General features: G+C 38.0%; 1 long non-coding RNA gene across 1 annotated transcript; it reads right to left on the bottom strand.

The window, feature by feature from the left end:
- Nucleotides 1-408: 408 nt before the first annotated feature.
- LOC145585944 (uncharacterized) lies at nucleotides 409-1,359 on the bottom strand. Its single transcript, XR_014100762.1, has 2 exons — nucleotides 1,008-1,359; nucleotides 409-620 (listed from the first exon to the last, which is right to left on the bottom strand). It is a non-coding gene; the product is annotated as an uncharacterized LOC145585944 (long non-coding RNA).
- Nucleotides 1,360-6,429: the final 5,070 nt, after the last annotated feature.

The raw sequence follows: 6,429 nt of genomic DNA, 5'->3' as shown, positions 1-6,429 counted from the left end.
AAGAAAAGTATTCACACTACTACAAAAATTGGCAAAGAGACCCGTTGAAATATGCCTGACAGACCGCCTCACAACGGGTCTCTATCTCAGGGGTCTGTTTGATAAAGAGACCCGTTCATTAGGGGGGTCTATTTATGTAGACAAAGAAACCTGGTGTAGGTGATAGCGAGTCTGTTATGTTGGTTATGAATTTAATAATTTAGAAGAAAAATAGACCCGTTATTTGAGATAGGGGGTCTATTTAGTGGTATTAAATAGACCTATCATGTCAAACAACGGGTCTCTTATTTTTTTTTTTAAAAATTGCTTTTTAATTTTGGTACGGTTTGAAAGGTTTTCATTGTTTTCATTTGAATTTTGAATTTTTACTCGGTTTATATGCTATATAAAAATTGGCGAATAATTCGATCACGGAAAATAGCAATGAATTAAATTAAAATTAATGTAATACAAAAATAAAATGTCCAACAAAATTACACCAAAATTATACACCAAAATTACAACAACAAAAAAAAACGTCCAAAAAAATTACAATTATAATTACACCAAAAAAAAAAGACTTGAATACTCCTTTTCTATGTTCTTTGTTTGAGGATTTAGTGGGACGAAATCATACAAATCTGCCAAAACAAAAACATAAGAAAAATTACAGTTAATGAAATTGATACAGTATAAAAATTCTAACACTCAAATTGGTGATGTAACAAAAATAAGATAAAATAAAAGGCTAATTAAATATGCAACATTCCTTCATTAAGAAAACAAAACTCGTATACTACAGCCAAACACATTAACAAACAACATAGAAACCCACTTAAGCATAACAATAAGACTAACAAAAAAAAACAACAGCAACTATTAATCTCCACGAAACCGAAAATGAGATCTAAAAATAGGACTAAAGCCAGAATGAAGATAGAAGTAAAATAAAAATAAAAAATTTAATAACAATCGCATTATAAATATCGAGAAATGTAAACTGAAAATGCAATGGATAGATCGTCTACCTCAATTTTGATCCAAAGTTAGATCATCAACTAGACAACAATTCTTCATAATTTCCTGATTTATTATCGAACTCTAGTCGAACCTTAGCTATTACTCGAACTTTATCAAAAATAAGTGGATAAAGAGCAAGCATATTAAGAGAAAAGAAAGATCCCCTTTTTACCATTCTTAGAGTAAATGTTGCGAGAAGGGATGAAGGGACAGTGTTTGATTCAATGAAAAAGGGATGAAGAAGTGAGTCAATGACGGCGGCCGACGAGTTCCCAAAGAGAAAATGAGGGTTTTAATTTGGGCTTGGAAGGAGGCTTTGAAGAGAGAGAAAGTAGGTGAATTGATTTGTGGGAAATAGGTAGTATTTTTTTTATTTTGACAAAAGGAAATACGTAGTATGATATAAATAAGGAGCAAAGTTAAGAGACCCATCAAATTAGAAACAAACCCGTTATTTTTCCTTTCTCATAAAAAACGTGGGAACCAATAAAATAAGAGACCCGTTAGCTTTGATAACTGGTCTCATATTTTTATTTTATTTTTTTATCATACACATAGGAGACTCGTTATAATTTAAATTGGATCTTTTACATCTAACAGACCCGTTGGTTAAATAACGGGTCTTTAATTAGGGGTATTTTTTCCAAGTTTTGTAGTAGTGTCAAAGCACTTAAAATATCAACACAACTTGAATAATTTCAAGGCCGTTTATGACATTGGAATTGAAATCAAAGACGACCTCGCAAAGCAAAAAGCTACTAACAATAGTAACCACGGTGGCTGGAAAGGAAAGAAGAACGACAATCCTTCTTCTTCCGAAAACGCCCACTCTAGTAATAATGTTAGTACCTTTGACCACAATGGTGTCTTAGCCATGGACAATCAAGGATCTAAAAGGAAGCCCAGGCGAGAGTTCACACCCATTGGAACGACCTACGATGCTGCTTTCGGTCGTCTCTATGATCGAGGATTAATCAAACCTATTGGCCCTACCGAGGATCCAACACTAGAAAATCGATCTTCGAGATGGAATCCAAACTCTTATTGCAAGTACCATCGAGGGCGCGAACATACTACTGACGAATTCTATAGGTTTCAAAATCTCATTCAAGATCTCATAGAAGCAAACAAGATCTCATTGCCTCTAGCTAGCGAGAAGACTTGGTGATTATGAAGCGAACAACACAAGACAAGAGGCGAGCTGCAACGACAAGATTTAGTGACCTCTTTTTCTATTTCTTTTTCATTTTTTCCTTTCCCTAATAAGTCTAGCATAGGCACCTTCCTTTTCCCTTAGATTATTTTTGTAGATTCTTTATTTCTTTTCCTTTAATAAAATGAGCATTTATTTCCTTATATATGATCATTTCATTATATTATAAAAAAAATTTAAAAAAAAAAATCCATGTCGAATCAAGCACAATGTATACCAATGATTTGAGGCACCCCTTGTAGCCACGTCATATCTCCTTTCACCTTTCAAATATGCAATTCTTTCTTCATAAAGCACTTTGAGCCTCGTCTAACGATAGACCCTTCTTTTTTCAACCTACATCTACCTAACCTTGGGATGGGATGGTGTGCAACTTATGCAATTCTAAAAAAGGGCTTGAGTGATTCAAAAAATTAAAATAGCAAAAATAAGCAAAAGAAAATAAATAAATAAAAGTGTACAAAAGGGAAAGTGTTCCAATGTCTTTGATATGAAAATATCTTCGATAAGAACACGTCTCAGATTGCGTCTCTTATCGAGTGCTCAGTACCGTGCCTGAGAAACATGAATGCCAAGTGAGTGATAGACCACATGATTGGGATTGCCCATGCTTATAAAAATAAAATAGATGCTAAAGCAAAAGATAAAAGAGAGCTAAAAAAAGAGTAGAAACTCAAGCATAAAAATATAAAGATTCAAAAGCGAGGTTGCACACCTTGGGGGCTTATCTAGGGTATTGAGCCTTTATCCCCTTCTTCTTCAAACCTTTAGCCTAACCACGTTACAACCTTAAAAAGACCCTTTTGAGGTATACACACTTGTGCGAGGTTCGGCTAGAGCTACGTTCGGCCTGATTCCTAACGGATACGTAGGCAACCTCACATCGAGGTGCGGCCGTAATAAACATGCATTCATATTCACATTCACACACTTACACCATGATCATATCACGGGATCTCCAATGCTCATCCCTATTCACTTAGAGCTAGACTTGGGGGCTTGATCCCTACATCATTAGCTTACCTAGCCTAAGAGTCACCACCATTTGACTCTTTTCAATAATATTTTCTCCACACACTTAGTCTTTGCGGCCTAGCTTTAGTGTCACTATCACACACTGCACAGTTACATGACCAAATATACTTCCCTTAGGAACCCTTTGTCATGAAATCTTAATACACCGTTGAAGCATGCCTTGTCATATCAACATCACTCATCATTGCATCACAAAGTATGAAGTGCTTAGCCTCCGTGCCTAAGTTACCCAAATACTTTCATCGTGGAGTCAACAATTGAGAAAGCCTAGGATGAATTAATCCTTGCACAACATAAGCTCATTCAACGTGCACCTTCAAACACTTCGATTCTTTTTTCGCGTCTTTCTTTTTCGGGAGAAAGTCGGTACCCTCCACAAAAATGACGGAAATTTTTGAACATTTTGTTTCATATACATATCGAGTTTCATGAGTCAACACTACGCACATCGAGTCGAGTCAACCTCGAGTCAGTCAATCACAGTGAATCAAGTTTATGCCTTGAGTCGTGTCAAGTCAATGAGTCAAGCAACGCTAAACCTTAGGTCAACCCTAAGATAATTAAAAAGATAGGCAAAGTTCTATAGTCAACATAAATACAGGTGCAGCAGAATAGGGAAGACCCTACTCCAATTCTTGGCGCCAGAAATATCTCAACAACGACAGAGCTCGAAGCCTCTCAGAAAGGTGATTTCGACCTCATGCAGCAATTTCGGGTTCCTTAGTACGCCAGTTAGCCCCTATAAGAAATTTGACATGATTAGTAGTCGGCTCGAATACAATCGTAGTAAGTGATTGACCTGACAAAAAATCGTCTCACTTAGCTTAAGCGCCTAAAACACTGGCTCATTACAATCGGTTTAAAAGCAAGCACTTAAACGACAATTTTTCTAAAATTAGATTGTCATCCCCAACTGACAATATTTCCAAAAATGGATTGTCGTGCACCTTCTTCAAACGACAATTTTTCCAAGATTTCCAAGCGTGGATTGTCGTGCTCTTTTTTTGTTTGGCAAGTTTTTCCAAGTTCGGATTGTCATACATTCATCGGTTGTTGGCAAGTTTTCCGAGATTGGATTGTCATGCACCCAATTCCCTATGGCAAAATTTCCCAAATGATTGTTGTAGGACTCTATTCATCATAAATTTCGGCAAAGTTCCTCAACGTGGATTGTCATTCATTTCAATAAGTGGAAAATTTTCCCGAAGTGGATTGTCGGTCGACTCTTTTTCGCAAATTTTCCAAGACGCGAATTGTCAATTGTGGCAATATTTTCCTAAATGGATTGTCGCATAGCGTTGGAAAATTTCCAAGGTGGATTGCTTTCAAGAATTATATTCCAAGATGTGGATTGTCGATCGTAGCAAAATTCTTATGACAGATTGTTACGAAGCATTGGCAACTTTTCCCAATAATTGGATTTTAGCAAATTTTCTGAGATACGTATTGTCGTGGCAACATTTCCAAGGATGGAATGTTACGTGGCATTGACAACTTTCCCTAAATCGGATTGTCATACATCATACAAGAGTTGTGTTGGCAACCAAATACAAGAGGATTGTCGACATACTGGTTCACAAGCAGCAAAGCGCCGACGTACTGGCATAGCAGCATTTAGGATTAAAAAGCAGTGATATTTTCGAAGACTACCACAGCAGAAATTGAACATATCAAAAAGAAGCTCTTTGTTCATAGACGAGTGAACATCGAAACAGCAAGGTGGTGTTCCCTAGATTGTGGAGAGTTGTCACAAACAATTGAGGATTGTTTTGAGAGAAATAATCTTCGATGGTATTCCCTTGGATGTGGAATACTATCATAGCGGAGGAGGATTGTTTCAGGAGAAGCAATCTTCTAATTTGGAAGCAGTTACAAGCGTAGCGGTTTTCAAGCGGGATGGCATTCTCTAGCTTGTAGGAGGTCATAAAAACAACAAGGAAGCGGCAACAATTGGTTACTTTCAGAGACGTGTGCTCGACGGTGCAAGATACGCGTTTCTTAACTCTTTTATCTGTTTATCTAACGCTAGTTTTGCAGGTATCAGCGTTACAAGAGTGATTTAAGATCGCAGAACGCTCTGAATCATTCTCCGTCCCTATCGATACTTTGACTTTCGTTTTCAAAACTTGCATTTCTCCAAACTCAGTCAAAGTGGGGGCTTCTGTAGACACCCATTTGTGTCTCCCCAAAAACAAACTCAGTGATGAGTACCTTTCACATCGAATCATAATTGGATGAAGTGAAAGTGTGGAAAGTCTAGTGTTGCGGATAGTTTTAATTTCTTTTCTCTTCTCTCTGTTTTTGAAAACTTATCTTAAGAAAACAGCCAATCCAGTTTGGTTGGTCCATGATAGGGGTCCAATAGTAGTGTAGTTATATGGGGCTTGACAAGACCTTTCCAACGATATATTATAAGCCCAATTCCGATGAATATTGAGGAAGTTATGGCCAAATTACTGAACTGGGTCCGGTTTAAGCCTTATATGCGGCCCAATTATCTAGGGGAGGGCCTAATATAGATTTATCATTCCTAATGGAATTAGGAATGGTTTTAGTCTTCTAGATTCTTCTAGAAGGTTCTTTTCATTCCTAATTAAATTAGCATTGATAAATTGGTATGTCGCTTTATTTGTCATCTTATTTGCATATATACTTTTGATTATCTCTGATTTTGCGACCTTGACAGTTTTCTCGTGAGGTGCTAACAAGGATGGCGAGAGGCATGGACGCCTTCCGTTAACAGCTCGTGAGGTTAAGCCACTGAGCTATGTGTCATCGCAGTGATGACGGCGTGAAGGTATTTCTCTTAACCTCCTTTTATGTTTGTTTATATTTATCTTTCCGTACTTGACTTAGTTAGGTTTTTTTATTCCAGACTGTTCCTCCGATGCACACTCGTACGAGACCAGAGGCTAGGAGGGAGACGTGTGAGTCTGACTCGCGGCGTCCCCGTACTTTAGTTGGGAATTAGGGCGGTCAAGCAGAGTCGGACCATACTGCGAGACTAGAGGGCTCTAACTCTTCGTCTGAGGGTGCATTAGGGAGGCCGACCAGCCAAGGAAGCATGACATCGGCTCCTTTAGCGGTTGGTGGGACATATGAGGTTGGCTCGTCGTCGAAGCAGCCACATCAGCCTCAGGATTTGGGAGCCCAGTAGCAGGGTGAGCCTTGATAAGCGGGCC

The sequence above is a fragment of the Chenopodium album genome, chromosome 2, assembly GCF_948465745.1.
Source record: "Chenopodium album chromosome 2, dcCheAlbu1.1, whole genome shotgun sequence".
NCBI lineage: Eukaryota > Viridiplantae > Streptophyta > Magnoliopsida > Caryophyllales > Amaranthaceae > Chenopodium > Chenopodium album.
The sequence above is the reverse complement of the archived record's forward strand: the minus strand, read 5'-3'. Positions and strand labels throughout refer to the sequence as shown.